Source organism: Gorilla gorilla, chromosome 4, assembly GCF_029281585.2.
Source record: "Gorilla gorilla gorilla isolate KB3781 chromosome 4, NHGRI_mGorGor1-v2.1_pri, whole genome shotgun sequence".
Classification (NCBI taxonomy): domain Eukaryota; kingdom Metazoa; phylum Chordata; class Mammalia; order Primates; family Hominidae; genus Gorilla; species Gorilla gorilla.
The window spans coordinates 92,058,257-92,076,257 of record NC_073228.2 but is presented as its reverse complement, the minus strand read 5'-3'; positions in this window follow the sequence as shown (position 1 = coordinate 92,076,257).

The window sequence follows — 18,001 nt, the reverse complement described above, 5'->3', positions numbered from 1 at the left end:
CATAAATAAGAATGAAATTTAAAAACTGTAGTGATATCGATACAGGAAAATCCATTCTTTATGGAAGATATAGAGTGAAGCTGCAGTTTTTGTTTTTCTTTTAATGGAATACATTCTCTTTCTTGTTTCAAGATAAATCTGATCTTTTGATTATACAGTGTATTGGAAAGGGATCACAAAGTGTTATAGATCTTCTAATTTTTATTACTGGCCCCAGAAACTCTTCCACCTGACTTTCTTCACCTTGGACAATAGGAGATTTGATAACTAGACCTGTTGCTCAAAGTGGAACAGCATATGGTAGTTAGTTAAATCCATTGGCACTTAGAAAAACTTTAATTCAAGTTCTTATCATTTTAAACATTCTCGTGATTAGCTCAGCTGTTACTTCAGCTAATTTATTTTATTGGTTCTGCACAGAGCTCCAAATGGCCCTGTGGAAGTTTACATTAGAATAGTTCTTATCCCAAATCATTTGAAGAGTTAGAACATGGGGGTCGAGCCCTTGGAGTGGAGGATTGAAAGAGAAGGAGATGGGAATAGTCTGTTTCTGAGAAACACAATCTGTACCATATTTAAGATAAAATATAATGTATTAAAAAGTTGCTGTATCCCAAAGTCAGTTTTGTCACTTTGCGTTTTTTAGAAAACATATTCTAATTTCAAATAAGATCATTTCTGTGTCTGGCAGCTAATTTTAAATGGTTCCCCTTTTCAGCTGACATTAAGAGCCAATTGAGATAAATTTATTTTTCCGTAAAAGTAATGTATGTCAGGACTAGATTTCCTAAGCCAAGCCCTTCAGGCAATCATAATCATTTTGTAAACTGTTGATAATGTCATCTTTGAGAAAAAAGATTTCTTCAGTGTATAAAATGTTTCATTAAGATAAATATTAAAATGTGGCAGTCCATTCAAATATATTATTTTAGAGAATCTTACAGAATTTTGAAATCGGTATTTTTTTTAAGTAAGTAACATCCTTTACAATCTATTTTTTTTTTTAACATTTCTTTTAGCTCTCAACTTGATTCCTTTGCCAGGTTTCTGCAAGATAAAACAAGTTTTGATAAAGAAGTCTACTTTGACTTCAAAGTTATAATAGGTACATTACTTATGACACCCCAAAGTAACATCCTTATTCCCAGATTGAAAGAGAGCTTTTGGCTTAACCCAAAGTTATTTTATTAAGTAGATTATTGAATGATATATCATCACATTTAAGAAGTGTAACAGTTTTTTAGTAAACACTAAAGAACTGTTCCCTTAACTTAAGGCAACACCCTACATTTATCGCCACAAAGTATATGTCAAGCTGTATTGTTTAGCAATAAATTCAAGGCAAAATAAAGTTATGTTTACAAATTCCTTAGAAACTTTAATTAATTAATAGTAACTTTCACATGAAAGCAATTTATGTAAAGAAACATTATTAAGTGTCTCTCCTTATACAAAAATCTAAATGACTACAGCTATCTAGGCCTGTACTAAACAAAAAAGATCTCAACTCTGCTAATCAATATTCATAATTGTTTAGAATGGATTTAAAAAATTTCATGCAGTATGTTACTTACCTGAGAGACATATTTTCCATTTACATATGCAGTTCAGCAGTGATGTTCTCAAGCCCAATTTCTCTTTCTTTGTCACCACCTGGTTCCTATAAAGAAACTATTTCCAAGAAATCACACCAAAATAACTTAAACTGTTTTTTTTCCAGATAGGCCTTCATATCACATTAGAAACTTTTTATAATATTAACAATTTTCTTTCATTTTATATTAGAATCATATAATTTTAGAATTTGAGTTGCCTAACAAGATATGACTATGTAATCATTCCAGCAATTTTCATATCATATTAGTGAAAACAAATACTAATATAATAGGATGCTAACATGAAAACCTCTAATAGAACATGACAAAACTTTTCATACTTTATTTACGCATTCTGGTTGTTGTTCTCCATTTCAACATTTTCCACTTCAGTTTATGGGAAAGTAGCATGGGTTTGCGTGTTTTTGAATATCAATTAAGTGATATTGTAATATAATAGTAACACAAAAGTTAACTACTATCATTTTGCTATAGAAGGAATACATTTCTTTGGGTCATCAAATCTTTATTTGAATGATAATGCTTTCATTGGTTTTGTTATTTATTTCAATTTAGTTTAGAAACTGAAATATTTGCAAAAAAAGTAAGAAACTCTTTGTAGTTGAGTATGAAGGCTCAATGAGTTGAAGAAATAATGCAATTATCTTGGTAATTTACTGCCTCTCTCCTACTCCAAGTATCTAGATAATAGAGATAAAGGTGAGTTTTGCCTTGAGTTATGCAGGCAATTGTTTCCATTTTATACTCAGATTCTCTGTCATTACATAGAGCATGTTCATCCGAAGACTCTCTCTTTCAACCCAGTTCATTTGAGCAGCGTTGCTAGCAATGTTCAGTGAGAAAACAAACTAGAAGGAAATAGTCATTTGTCTCATCCTGAAGTCTACCAATAGAAATGAAGAGTGAAGACTTTGACAAAGGGTTCTTTTGGAGCCATCTCACTTCTATCAATAATTGCTCTGGGTTTAAATACATCCTCCTCTGAGGGAAGAAAAGATTTTGTCCTGGCAAAATGCTTTGATCTTTTCAAAATTACTTTGCACGCTTAAGATACCAGAAGTACTCGGCAGGCGTACCAAAAGAAATAGAATTAACGCTACAGTGTTTGGCAGAAAAACACAACCCTTCCACCCCCGTGTGTGTATATGATGATGTGTAAAGTCAAACAGGAAAAACTCTGGCTACCTAAGCACTTGGAACTTTTCTTTTCTACCGTATACCACACTATCATGCAACAAAGACATAGCTCACACATTTTAGTAAACAGAAGTCACACAACGTCAAAATTACCTTTGAGAAATCTTATAAGAAGGCACCATGTTGGAGGATGTACTTGTTTGTTCTGTCTTTAATAAATCTGCCATAACCTCTTTGTCTTCCAGACTGCTGTGAATTCAGTTGAAGATAAGGTGAAGACAGTAGCTTATGTTTAGTTGTCATACCTTAAAAACACTCAATCATTCAGTGGTGAGATGTTCACATGAGTGGCAGGTGATAACTGAGATTTCATATTTTCTGGATCAAGTTTACCTCAGGATGTGTTATCAGTGAGAATAATAGCGGGCATAATTTAAAGTTCTTATATTTCTCTTTCATTTCCTCTCCTCCAACCCCTCTTCCTTTTCTTCTTTCTCTTTTTTTTTTCTGGTCTGAATGAATATAGTTGACAATGAGAAGGTATGTCTATAACTGTCTCCACTATAATTTGTCGACTATTTTCTGTCTCCCCTACTAATGTAGTCTCCCTCAGCACCAGGAGCAGATTTATCTTGCTCACTGTTGTTTCTCAGCACCCAATTCAGTATCTGGCATGAATCAGACATTAAGGAAATATGTGTTTAATAAATAAAACAATCAACTTTATGCTAGTCGACTCCTGCACACTTGACCTAAAAACAGAAACTAAAGATATTTCACACCACAGATGCAAGCAATGTAGGATACCCTAGGAACCATTGATAATGGAGGTCTGGTGAGTATAGCTCCAGTCCTGGCATTGAGAGAGGTTGGACTGAGCAACAAATTCACCAACTCCTTTACAGGGTGAGTTTTAAGACCTGCTGTGAAACTAGGAGTTACTGGAGTTGTGGTGAGAAATTTGCATGAACCTAGCTTGTGGCAAAGAGTATATTAATCTCTTTCCACACAACCCTGTTGGGTTCCCACACTCCAAGGTGCTATTTTAATATACGCTCCTCTGTCCTGACAAATAACTACATGGCTGGAGTAAGGTAGGAAGGGAGTTACTGGACCTAGATCTCCGAGATGCCATTTGAGTGTGTGACAGATTTCTTCTTTTCAAACAGTTTTCATGGGAATATATTTGGATAAAGTACTCTATAGGGTGATAAGACATCAACACTAAGATGCTGCCTTTCTACCCTTTTGAGCTAGCTGACTCATCCCCAAATGTATCTCTCCATTATAGGACATGACCTTGCAAGGAGACATGACTTATGCATGTTTAGAATTAACAGTGAAATGTTACCAAATGGGGTTTTCTTTGTGATGGGCTTCCAGCTATAACCAAAGAGACAATGTAGAAATGGAAGGAAAATGAGAAGTCTTGGGCTCATCAATATGTAAATCTTTTAAACAGCACGTAAATGATTACATGTAATGCACTTGGTTTCCTAGAGAAAATAATTTTCTTTTCTTTCAGTGATGGCAATACATCTCAGGGAACCAACAACACCATAGCAGGCTGAAGGTTTCTGCTTTTCACATTTCAGGGAGAGCCATGGTAACCTGCCCCTGCCTTCTACCTCGTCTCTGTGTGTGGCATCCTGGAGCCATGTTTCCACCAACGTCTTGACTGTGGCAGATCTGAGAAACTCTACATTATACACAAACGTTCTCTGGCCCCTGAGATTATCACAGTGCATTGGGTGAGGGTAAGGGGTGATGATTCAGGAAGCCAGAGAGGCTTGTGGCAGAATGTCTTCATTTTGCTGGAACATCACGAAAAACTACCTGATCAGAGTGTCCATATGTAAAGAGTTGTAGCAAGTATACATGTGTGAGGAGGAAGTAATTCTCTTTCAAAAAATCAAGGAAAGGGAGGCAGGAAAATGAAGTAATTAGGAGTGTAAATAGAGATTAAGCTACATTTATACATTAGTGTTCTCATTTCATACTTGTGTGACTTTGGGCAAGGTACTTACCCCTCTCATTCTTGGTTATCTCATATGTAAAATGGTGATAATATTGTCATTTAGGATTTCAGAGAAAATGAAACAAGACAGTGTATCTAAAGTGCTTAGATGGTTCCTGACTCCAAAAAGTGTTGGTTTTTATTAAGATACTGCAAGCCTGCCTTTGACCACTGATTACTTCTGCCTGAGTTGGCGAGAAGTCATGTTTGTATAATATGTGATACTGCATATATGAACACAGAATTTCTTATTAGTCCCAGGAAATATATTTTGGTAGTTAGATATTTTAAAAAAGTTTAGAATTATTTCTGGGCTATCCTTTAAGATAATATTTCAAAAGTTACATACATTTCATACTTTATTTTCTATTGTCATTTCAATTATTGTTCAATTGTCTCTCAAACAAGATTTTTAAAAATGTACTACCAGTTCATTAATTGAAATATTTTCTTGAATAGAGTGTAAATGAATAAATATAATTATTCAAAATGAAATAGCAGATTATTGTATCTTTACTGATAATATTCCATTTGATAATTTGAAGAAAATTAGAAGAATGTATGTAACCTGCATTTGGTACCCTCAAAAATGCATTTTAGACGTTCATTCGTTCATTAAACTATCTGCCCTTAATATTATTCAATCTATCTTTTTTACATATTAAACACATTTCTATCAGTCATTTTTATTTTAGAAAAACCATTTTCCCTTCTTTTAATTGTCAGTGTATCTTTTCTCAAAGATGTTAATATGATTGATGCAGTCTTTCTAGTCGGATAATTTAGGGTTAAAGGAATCAAACAAATTACTTTATATTCTTGAAGTAGTTCTCATATATTTTCTTATTACCAAACTCCTGGGAATTAAGTGACCTTTAAAAAGGAACACAGATTGTACCTGGAGGAGCAGGAGTCAGAAATGGGGCCCAGGTCTCTGCCTTTTTCTCCATAGTTTGTATCATTCACCACTCCCATTTGGGCAACAATTCCTGTGGGATCTCCACACAGGACAAACACACCACTGGCCATTTCAGGATTTTTTTTTTTGGAGCCACCCACCTTCCATAGGGTTCTTTAGATAGAGGATGGCCTGAGTTGTGTCATCTCTTTGGGTTATAGCAAAGTTGTTAAGTTTCTACTTTAATATTTCTATCCTGATATAATAAAATAGTTATGTTCTATAATGCTCAGAATGTATTCTGAAATTTTTATATTCTCATTACAATGTACTGTGCAAAATGACTGAAAGCATCATAAAAGTTGTTGATCTTATTCATTGGGAAAATCATAAGGAATTCACACATTTTTTGATATTCTTTTCTAGGATGCAAACTAATTACCCTTTATTTTGATGTTGATTAATCTGTTCAGTTAGGTTTTATTTTGGTTTCATATTCATAGTTCATTAAGGGTAGGCTTGCAGCAATACATTCACCTGATAATTTTAGAGTCTTTATGACCTGCTGCTTTAATTCTGTGATTAGAGATATCTGAAATACTTTTAATCTGAAGAGAACTGGAAAGTCATATGCATGCTGATTCTTTTTTTCAGAAGACAGTCAACTTGTGGAACATACATCATACATTTTATTAGAGCTTCACTATTTGAAGATGTGGGGGTCTGACTCTGCAGCCATGTCAGGATATTGTTGCAAGCTGTCCATTTGGGATTAACTATTTGGGATTGGTTTGACATTGTACTAACTCTTCTGGTTACAGCAAGGGGTTATATACGATTATGTGTATCAGAATAGACAAAGCATTTGTTAAAAATGCATGTCCCTGTACCCACCATTAGAAATTGCTAATGGTAGCCAGGCACAGTGGCTCATGCCTATAATCCTAGCTACTCTGAAGGCTGATGGGAGGATTGCTTGAGCCCAAGAGTTTCAGACCAGCCTGAGCAACATAGTGAGACTCCATCTGTTCCAAAAAATAAATAAATAAAAGGGCCAGCATTGTGGCATGTGCCTGCAGTCCTAGCTACTCAGAGGCTGTTGCAGGAGGATCACTTGAGCCCAAGAGTTCAAGGCTGCAGTGAGCTATGATCATGCCACTGCACTTCAGTCTGGGTGACAGAGTGAGAAGAAAAAAACAAAAAGAGAAAAGAAGGAAGGAAGGAAGGAAGGAGGGAGAGAGGGAGGGAGGGAAGGAAGGAAGGAAGAAAGAAAGAAAGAAAGGAAAGAAAGAAGGAAGAAAAGGAAGGGAGGGAGGGAGAAAGGAAGGAAGGAAGTAGGTAGGGAGGGAAGGAAGGAAGTAGGTAGGGAGGGAAGGAAGGAAGGAAGAAAGAAAGGAAAGGAAGAAAGAAAAAGAAAGAAGGAAGAAAAGGAAGAGGGGGAAAGGAAGGAAGGAGGGAGGGAAGGAAGGAAAGAAAGAAGAAAAAGAAAAAGAGAGAAAGAAAGGAAAGAAAGAGAAAAAGAAAGAAGGAAGAAAAGGAAGGGAGAGGGGGAGGAGGGAAGGAAGGGAGGGAAGAAAGGGGGAATTGCTAATGGTAGATTTGAATTGGGTCCTGGAAATATGTATGTTAAGCAAATCCCCTGTGTGATTTTAATAAATGCAAATTTCTAAACAACTACTTTAGAGAACTCCAATCACCTGGCCACTGTCCTTGTAGTTGGGCCACAGATTGGATGCAACTGAAGATAAATTTCAGATAAATTTACCACTCTTTGGATACAAAATAATAGACTTCTCTCCTCTGGAGGGATTCCTATGCTTCCTTTGGGAGGACGGGGCAGCATTGAGGAAGAGACGGGCAATGCCTAGTGAAGTGGAATGAAAACCCTTCAAGTTTTGAAGTTCAATTCAACTTCTGACTCTGCTATTTGCCTGCCAGCTGAACTTGGACCAGTTATTTGACCTCTCTAGCTGAATGTAAAGCTCACCTTAAGAATGATGATAGTGTCATTGTAGGGCAAGTTTAGTGAAGATGTATGATTATGTCAGACAGGTAGTGGGCACTCATTCTTAGTTTTTGCTTTTTCTTGGAAATGTAATATTCTTCTGTCCAAGAGAGTCAAAGGCACTGAAATAGCTGCTGGTTTCATTATTTTCAAATGCATGTCAATCGTTGTCATAATTTAGGATCCACTTCCTTTTAGCTTCCTTATAGAAAGTTAGCTTTTCTATAGGCAAACATTTCAATGTAGTCTCATGATATCAAGCTTATTGCCACACTATTCCACATGGCAATAAGATTGACACTATGGAAAGCCAATGCCCAGGCTGTGATCTTTTTGCAGGGTAATCTGTAGCCTGCGTACCTTTCTGGGTTATTTACAATGATATGTGCTTTAAAAAATGAAATTTACCAAAAATCTATAAGAAATATTTACTTATTTGACTACTCTCTTCTCTCTTTTGTTGGCAAATAGTCAATTCCATGACATTATACTAAATTACACTTTTTCTCTCTTTTGCCTCTAAAACTCTAATTTGGATTTCAATAGAGATATTGGAGGTTTGGGCAATAATCTTCAAACCCAAATGCCACACAAGTACATTGTCAGGGTTTTTATGAGACTGAGTTATCTGAAGTGACTTTCTATGTTGTCTAACTTCACTATAATTGCTCAGTTCTGGTGCTTTTGGAAAAATCGTCTCTGGTCAAATTATACAGTTATTGACTGTGTATAATTTACAACAGAACAAAATTGGCCAGTACATTTTTCAAAGGCCTCTTTTAATGATTCAGGTAAAACAGACTCAATACATGTGGCTGCAGATTGTTTAATAAAACAAAGGAAGTGGCTTCTACTTATATGTGTTTATTCTGTTGTATTTAATGTTTCGTATTGACAACATGGTTTCTGTCTAAATAATAAATTAAGTAGAAAAAAGCATACTCATTCTCACACTGAGACAAATATTACAAACAATTGTCAATATGCTGGAGTATAGTGGGGTGGGTAAGGGATACTGAGAATGACAACCGTGAATTTATATTTTTCCTTGAATCATTCTGGAGTACCGATTTTCCTCTAGATTAGGGAGGCAGTTTTGTTGGTTTTGTTTCATTATTTTTATTTTAAATTAAACATCTAATGTGGAGTAGGATCCAAAATTCTTATGAGATTTTATTAAAAAGTGTTGAGATATTAAGAAAATGTTAACTCGATGGTAGACCTCTTTGGGCTAAGTTCAAAGGCCACTAGGAGTTTAATTTACTTTTCCTAGTGAGAGAATATGAGACCAAGTATTTTCATGAAGGAATCAGGAAGGATAATGGGAAGCCCATTATCTTTGTCCCAAATCTTCTCTTACCCACTGGGCAGTGATAGTTTAGTTGCATAAGACTTTGATTCCTCCTAAAATGCAAATACCTTTGGGAAAGGTAATAATTCAAGCTATCAGCTATCACTTTTTGTGCCTAAGGGATATGAGAGCCGTTTCTGATATGGGGAGAGCAGGAGAAACTGGCCAACCTCTCTTCACAATTTTTACCAATGTAATAACCCTAAGAACAATATTTTCATCATTATATCATCATATGTTATATCAACATAAATAATCATCTTAGAGTGATTTCTTTATCCTCATGCTGTGGGTATGTGATTTACTTTTTGGTGTTCTTTTTTTTTTTTTTTTTTTTTTTTTTTGAGACGGAGTCTCGCTCTGTCGCCCAGGCTGGATTGCAGTGGTGCAATCTCAGCTCACTGCAACCTCCACCTCTCGGGTTCACGCCATTCTCCTGCCTCAGCCTCCCGAGTAGCTGGGACTACAGGCGCCCGCCACCACGCCCGGCTAATTTTTAGTATTTTTAGTAGAGACGGGGTTTCACCGTGTTAGCCAGGATGGTCTCGATCTCCTGACCTCGTGATCCACCCGCCTCGGCCTCCCAAAGTGCTGGGATTACAGGCGTGAGCCACCGCGCCCGGCCCTTTTTGGTGTTCTTAACTTTATTAGGACAATGATCCATTTAAAAATTCTGTTAATCATATTATGCTACAGTAAAAGATTCTCCAAATTTCATTACTCAAGTCTTGTTAAATTTACAATCACCTAAATCTTAAACCTCCCAATACTTAGTCTAGAAAATATGCACTTTTTCTTTTCCTGTCTTTTTTTAAATCGGTTTGTACTTTATAGTTTAATTACAAAGTCGTTATGTTATGGTTGCTTATTTTTCTCCAATAGATCGTACTACTACCTGACACATTTAATATCAGGAAGTTAAAATTATTTTGTCTTCAATTTTCTTCTTTTTAGTTTCACATACTTATTAATTAAATTAACTCAAATGAAACCTATTCCTATCTGTATATGTAATTCAGATAGTTGAAATCATATATTTTCTGGCCTACTGTAGTCATTTTAATTCAATTTCTTTCATCTATTTTCATTCCTCTAGTCGTTATTAATCTATAGGTGCTAAAAATACTGCCTGTGGCTGGGGTGAATATGGCGTCGTTCTTGGGGAGAGAAATCACCAGTGGTCTTTTCGCAGGAAAAGCATTATATCACTCTGTTTCATATTTTCCAACTTTAACATTGAGATAGCAATGACTTGTTTTTGAACCTAACTTCATGAACATATATGTAAAGTTTATAGGATTGCAAAGTTGCAAGATATATTACTGCTTGATCATCTATCTGCAAAGTTCATTTAACTTTCTGATTCTGAAAAATGAAATAATAACTATCTTGGTAGTTGGTTTAAAATAAATGGAAGCTTCTACTTATGTGTTATTGTATGTGTGGGTTTTATTTATTTTTTATTATTTGGCAGCATTTTCTCATGAGATATTGAAGGTTCTGTCTCATTTTCCCAAAGTGTAATCTTACATTATCTAATCCGAAAATAATTTTCTTAGCTTCTTTTTAATTTAGCCTCCATTTTGTTCCTTTCCTGTTCCTGGTGTCTCGTAATGTCTCACTGAAGTATTAAAGTATAATTTGACATCATCAATAGTGTCATTAAGATGCAACTTTCCTATATCCTACTTTAGACCCTTTATAACATCAAATGTATAAGACTTAAACACTGATTCCCTGCATTACTACACTTTACAATTTGCTCTGTCCTCTTTGTGGCTTTTCAGCAAATTTCCATGCCCTGCAAAAATGCTCATTTTATTACTTATAATCATTTTCTTTGGTACACTAAAACACACTTGACTAAAACCCAGCTATTTTAGTGGGCTGTTATTTGTAGTTTCCACTAAAAATATCTCTTTTTTATAAACAGAAACAGAAACTTCTTCATATTCATGTTTCTACATGTATTTTGAATTTTTATTGTCTTTTCTCCTGGTAGTAAAAGTACTATCAATGAAGGTATTGGAATAAGCTTTTAAAAGTTTTTTTTCAAACATATTCATCTTTATTTTTTAAATTCTATCCCTGCAGAAGTTAACACGGTAGATAAGACTGATGTTATATCCCCATTTTACAGATTTATTTATTCTACATTTATTTATGAAATTCCACCTATGTGATATGGATCAAGACAGACATTAAGTGATTTGGTTAGGATAATGATAGCTGCTACAATAAGCAAACACCAAATTTTGAGTAACTTAGCAAAATAGTTTACTTATTTCTTATGTAACATTATAATGCAGATATTCCTTGGTGGTGGCAAGCCAGGGAGAATGGGAGAGAGGGGAAGTTGAGTTTCAAACATCATTCAAGAACCCAGGCAGTGAGAGTCTCTGAATTCTTCAACATGTGCCTTCAGGGAATATCTGAGCTTTGACATGATGAAAAAGAGAATTTAGAAGAAGGCAAATCTATTTCTTTACCATTTCAGCTAGAAAGTGACACACATCATGTATACCCACATTGGTGAGATAGGCACTTACATAAAAGCGTGCTGGGAAATGGAGGCTGTGGCTGGGCACCCCTTTCTCAGCAACAACCCTACCCTATAGGAGAGCTGAAGCCTAGGTGAGCAGTCAGCCACTTCTGCTTTAGGTAAATATATCCAGGTAAAGCAAAATCAAGGACTAACTAGAATAGAGGGTTCTTATTTCACAGCCCAGTCTCCTGGATGAGAATCCTTCCTCTTTTTGTTTTCAGAGATTTTGCAATTTCTTTTTTCTTTGTTTTTTTTTTTGTTTTAACAAACTTCCTTTTATGCATGAATAAGTTTTTCTGTTTTTTTCAACTTTTATTTCAGGTTCAGGGGGCACATGTGCAGGGTTGTTACATGGGTACATTTTATGTCACTTAGGTATGGTGTACAAATGATCCCGTCACCCAGGCAGTGAGCATAGTATCTGATAGGTCGTTTTTCAACCCATGATCCTGCCCTCCCACCTCAAGAAGTTGCAAGTGTCTATTGTTCCTATCTTTGTGTTCATGTGTACTCAATGCTTAGTTCCTTCTGGCAAGTGAGAGCATGCAGTATTCAGGTTTTTGTTCCTGTGCTAATTTGCTTATGATAATGGCCTCCACCTCTAACAATGTTGCTGCAAAGGAGATGATCTCATTCTTTTTTATGGCTGCGCAGTATTCCATGGTGTATTTTTACCACAGTTTTTTTTATCCATTCCACTATTGATGGGTACCTATATTGGTTCCTTGTCTTTGCTATTGTGAATAGTGCTGCAATGAACATATGAGTGTGTGTGTCTTCCTGGTGGAATGATTTATTTTTCTTGGGGTAGATACTCAATAGTGGGATAGCTGAGTTAAATAGTAGTTCTGTTTTAAGTTCTTAGAGAAATCACCAAACTGGTTTCCACAAAGGCTGTATTAATTTGCATTCCCACCAGCAGTGTATAAGCATTCCCTTTTCTCTGCAACCTTGTCAACATCTGTTATTTTCTGACTTTTTAATATTAGCCATTCTGACTGGTGTGAGATAGTATCTCATTGTGGTTTTGATTTACATCTCTCTAGTCATCAATGAGTTTCAACATTTTTCCATGTATTTGTTGGCTGCATGTATGTCTTCTTTTAAGAAGTCTGTTCATGTCTTTTACCCATTTTTTAAATAAGAGAATGTATGTTTTTTTGCTTGTTGATTTATTTACGTTCTTTATAGATTGTGGATATTAGACCTTTGTCAGATGGATAGTTTGCAAATATTTTATCCCATTCTCTAGGTTGTCTGCTGACTCTGTTGATAGTTCCTTTTGCTGTGCAGAAGCTTTTTCATTTAATTAGGCCCCACTTGTCGATTTTAATTTTTGTTACAGTTGCTTTTGGGGACCTAGTCACAAATTCTTTGCGAAGGCCAATGTCCAGAAAGGTATTTTCTAGGTTTTCTTCTATTGTTTTTATAATTTTGGGTCTTATATTTTAGAGTTTAATTCATCTTGAGTTGATTTTCATATATGGTGACAGGAAGGGGTTCAGTTTCAATCTTCCACATATGACTAGCCAGTTATCTCAGCACTATTCATTAAGTATGGAGTCTTTTCCACAATGCTTGTTATTGTCAACTTCGTGGAAGATCAGATGGTTGTAAATGTTAGGCTTTATTTCTGGATTCTCTATCTGTTCCATTGGTCTGCATGCCCGTTTTTGTAGCAGTACCATGCTGTTTTGTTTGCTGTAGACTTTTAGCATAGTTTGGGGTTGGGAAGTGTCATGCCTCTGGTTTGCTCTTTTTGCTTAAGATTACTTTGCCTATTCAGGCTGTTTTTGGGTTTAATATAAACATTAGGATTGTTTTTTTCTAATTCTATATAAAATGACATTGGACATTTGAAAGGAATAGCACTGAATTTGTAAATTGTTAAAATGGCAGTATGGCCATTTTAACAATATTGATTCTTTGTATCATGAGCATGGAATGTTTTTCCACTTGTGTCGTCTCTGATTTCTTTTAGCAGTCTCTTGTAATTCTCATTGTAGAGATCTTTCACCTCTTTGATTAGCTGTATTCCTAGGTACTTTATTTTTTTGTGAATATTGTAAATGGGATCATGTTCTTTATTTGACTCTCAGTTTGACATTGTTGGTGTATAGAAAGGCTACTGATTTTTGCACATTAATTTTATATCCTGAAAGTTTACTGAGGTTGTTTATCAGTTTTAGGAGCCTTTTTGAGTCTATGGGGTTTTCTAGGAATAGAATGATATCATATGTGAAGAGAGATAGTTTGCCTTCCTCTCTTGCTACTTGGATACATTTTATTTCTTTCTCTTTCCTGGTTGTTCTGACTAGGACTTCAATTACTATGTTGAATAAAAGTGGTGAGAGTGGGGTTACTTTTCTTGTTCCAGCTATCAAGAGGAATGTATTTAGCTTTTGCCCATTCAGTATGATGTTGGCTGTGAGTTTGTAATAAATGGCTCGTATTATTTTGAGGTATGTTCCTTTGATGCCAGCTTATTGAAGATTTCTAACATAAAGGAATGTTGAATTTTACCAAAAGCCTTGTGTCTATTGAGATAATCATTTGGTTTTTGCTTTTAATTCTGTTTATGTGGTGAGTGACCGTATTAGTTTGTTCTCATACTGCTACAAAGAAATACCCGAGACTGGGTAATTTAACAAGAAAAGAGGTTGAATTGGCTCATGGTTCTGCAGGCCGTATAGGAAGTGCAGATGGGAAGGCCTCAGGAAACTTACAAATATGGCACAAGGCAAAGGGGGAGAAGCCATGTGTTCACATGGCTGGAGCGGAAGGAAGAGAGAGAAGGGGAAGAGGTTCTACACACTTATAAGCAATCAGATCTCATGAAAACTCTATCATGAGACAGAACTAGGGGGATGGTGATAAACCATTAGAAACTGCTCCGATGATCCAATCACCTTCCTCCAGACCCTACCTCCAACAGTGGGGACTACTATTAGACATGAGGTTTGGGTGGGAGCACAGATCTAAATCGTATCAGCTACATTTATTGGTTTATATATGTTGAACCAATCTTACATTCCAGGAATAAAGCCTACTTAATCATCATGAATAAACTTTTTGATGTGCTGTTAGAATTGGTTTTCTAGTATTTTTTAAGGATATTTTTATCTACGTTCATCAGGCATATTGGCCTGAAGTTTTCTTTTTTTCATTTTGTCTCTGTCGGGTTTTGTTATCAGAATGATGCTGGCTTCACAGAATGAGTTGCCGGGAGTCCCTCCTTCGTGATATTTTGGAATAATTTCGGTAAGATTGATACTAGTTTATCTTTGTATGTCTGGTAGAATTAGGCTGTGAATCCATCTGTTACAGGGCTTTTTTCATTGGTAGTTTTTTTTTACTGATTCAATTTCAGAACTCATTATTGGTCTGTTTAGGATTTCAACCTCTTCCTAGTTGAATCTTGGGAGATTGTATGTTTCCAGGAATTATCCATTTCTTCTAGGTTTTCTAGTTAGTGTGCATACAGGTGTTCATAATAGTCTCTGAGGGTTTTTTATATTTCTGTGGCATTGGTGGTAATGTCACTTTTGTCATATCTGATTGTGCTTATTTGGATCTTCTCTCTTTTTTCGTTTATTAGTCTAGTTAGAAGCCTATCAATCTTGTTTATTCTTTCAAAGACCTAATTTTTGTTTTGTTGATCATTTCTATGGATTTTCACATCTCAGTTTCATTCAGTTCAGCTTGATTTAGGTTATTTCTTTTCTTGTGCTAGCTTTGGGGTTGGTTTGCTCTTGTTTTTCTAGTGCCGCTAGGTGCAATATTAGGTTGTTAGTTTGAGATCTTTCTAACTTCTTGATGTAAGTGTTAAGTGCTATAAACTGTCCTCTTAATACTGCTTTAACTATATGTCCTAGAAATTCTGGTAAGCTGTGTCTCTGTTTTCATTAGTTTCAAGGAATTTTTTTATTTCAACCTTAATTTCATGTTTTACCGAAAAGTCATTCAGGAGCATGTTGTTTCATTTACATGTAATTTTATGGTTTTGAGAAATTTTCTTGGTATTGATTTCTATTTTTATTACACTGTGGTCTGAGAATGTAGTTGGTATGATTTCTACTTTTTGAATTTGTTGGGACTTACTTTATGACTAAGCATGTGGTCAATGTCAGAGTATATGCCATGTGCAGATGTGAAGAAGGTGTATTCTGTAGTTTTAGGGTGCAGTATTCTGTGGATGTCTATTAGTTCCATTAGGTCAAGTGTCAAATTTAAGTCCTGAATGTTTTTGTTAGTTTTCTGCCTCATTGATCTGCTGTCTAACACTGTCAGTGGGGGTGCTGAAGTCTCCTACTATTACTGTTTGGTTATCTAAGTCTCTTTATAGGTCTTTAAGAACTTGTTTTATGAACCTGGGTGCTCCAATGTTGTTTGCATGTATATTTATGATAGTTAAGTCTTCCTGTTGAATTGAACAATTTATCTTTATTTGTCCTTTTTGATCATTGTTGGCTTAAAGTCTTTTTTGTCTAAGATTAGCAAGCCCTGCTCTTTTTTTCTTTTCCATTTGCCTGATAGATCTTTCTCCATCCCTTTACTTTTAGCCAATGGATGTCATTGCATGTGAGATGGATCTTTTGAAGGTGGAAGACAGTTAGTTAGGTCTTGTCTCATTATCCCACTTGCCACTCTGTGCCTTTTAAGTAGGGCATTTAGGCCATTTACGTTCAAGATCAATATTAATATGTGAGAATTTGGTGTTTTTTTTCAAGGCAGAGTCTCACTCTGTTGCCCAGGCTAGAGTGCAGTGAAATGATCTCTGTTCACTGCAACTTCCACCTCACAGGTTCAAGTGATTCTCATGCCACAGCCTCCCAAGTAACTAGGATTACAGGCATGCACCACCATGTCCAGCTAATTTTTTCTATTTTTAGTAGAGACAGGGTTTCACTGTGTTAGCCAGGCTGGTCTCAAATTCCTGGCCTCAAGTGATTTGTCTGCCTTGGCCTCACAAAGTGCTAGGATAACAGGTGTGAGCCACCACACCTGGCTGTGAGAATTTGATTCTGTCATTGTGTTGTTAGCTTATTTGTATGTAGACTTGATTGTATGGTTGCTTTATAGTGTCAGTGAGCTATGTACTAAGTGTGTTTTTATGGTGGCAGGTATCAGTCTTTCTTTTTCATGTTTAACATTCCCTTAAAGACTTCTTGTAAGGCATGTCTAGTGCTGATGCATTCCCTTAGCATTTGCTTGTATGGAAAGGATATCATTTCTCTTTCACTTATGAAGCTTAGTTTGGCAAGATATTAAATTCTTGGTTAAAATTTCTTTTTTTTAAGAATGCTGAAAATAGGCCCTCAATCTCTTCTGGCTGGTAAGGTTTCTACTAAAAAGTCTGCTGTTAGCCTGATGGCATTCCTTTTGTAAGTGACCTACCCCTTCTCATTAGCTGCCTTTAAGAATTTTTCTTTTGCATTAACCTTGAAGAATCTGATGACTGTTTGTCTTGGGGATGGTTGTATTGTATATTATTTCACAGGGGTTTCCTGAATTTCTTGAGTTTTCATGTCAACCTCTCTAGAAAGATTTAGACAAGTTTCATGGACTATATCCTTAAATATGCTTTGCAAGTTGCTTACTCTTTGTCATTCTCTTTCAGAAATGCCAATGGGTGGTTGGTCTGGTCTCTTTAGATAATCCCATATATCCTGGAGGTTTTTAGAATTCTTTTTTTTAAATTTTTGTCTGCCTGTGTAGATTTGAAGGAGCAGTGTCTGAGATCTGAGATTCTTTCCTTGGCGTGGTGTATTCTGTTTTTAATGCTTCCAACTCTATTAGGAAATTCCTGTAGTGATTTTTTCAATTCCAGAATTTGTTTGGTTCCTTCTAAAATGCTTATGTCATCTTTCAACTCTTGGATTGTTTTACTCTTCCTTGGATTGGGTTTCAACCTTCTCCTGTATCTCCTTGAGTTCCTTGTCATCCAGATTCTGAACTATATGTCTGTCATTGCAACTATTTCAATATGGTTACAAATCCTTGCTGGGGATCTAGTGCAATTGTTTGCAGGGAAGAAGACACTCTAGCTTTTAGAATTGCCAGATTTCTTGCACTGTTTTTTCTCATCTTTGTGGGCCCATTTCCTTTAATCTTTGAAATTTCTGCCCTTTGGGTAGGGCTTCTTGTTTTCATGTTCTTTAATGCCCTCAAGGGTTTGACAGTAGTATAAGTTGGATTTCCTTGATTGGTTTCACTTCTGTATGCTTTCAGAGGGCCAAGGCTCAGCTCCTGGACTGTGTCTTCTAACCATCAGGGCCTAGAACCAGGCCTGTAGCTTTTTACTCTGGCCCCTTGAGGTCAAGCACTGTCTATGGTGAAGGTACCAAGGTTCTTCCAGTCCACTGGCAACAGTACTCCGTTGGAGGCCACTGGCAAAAGTGCTCTGATAGTGTGGCAGGGGGTCCTTGGGTG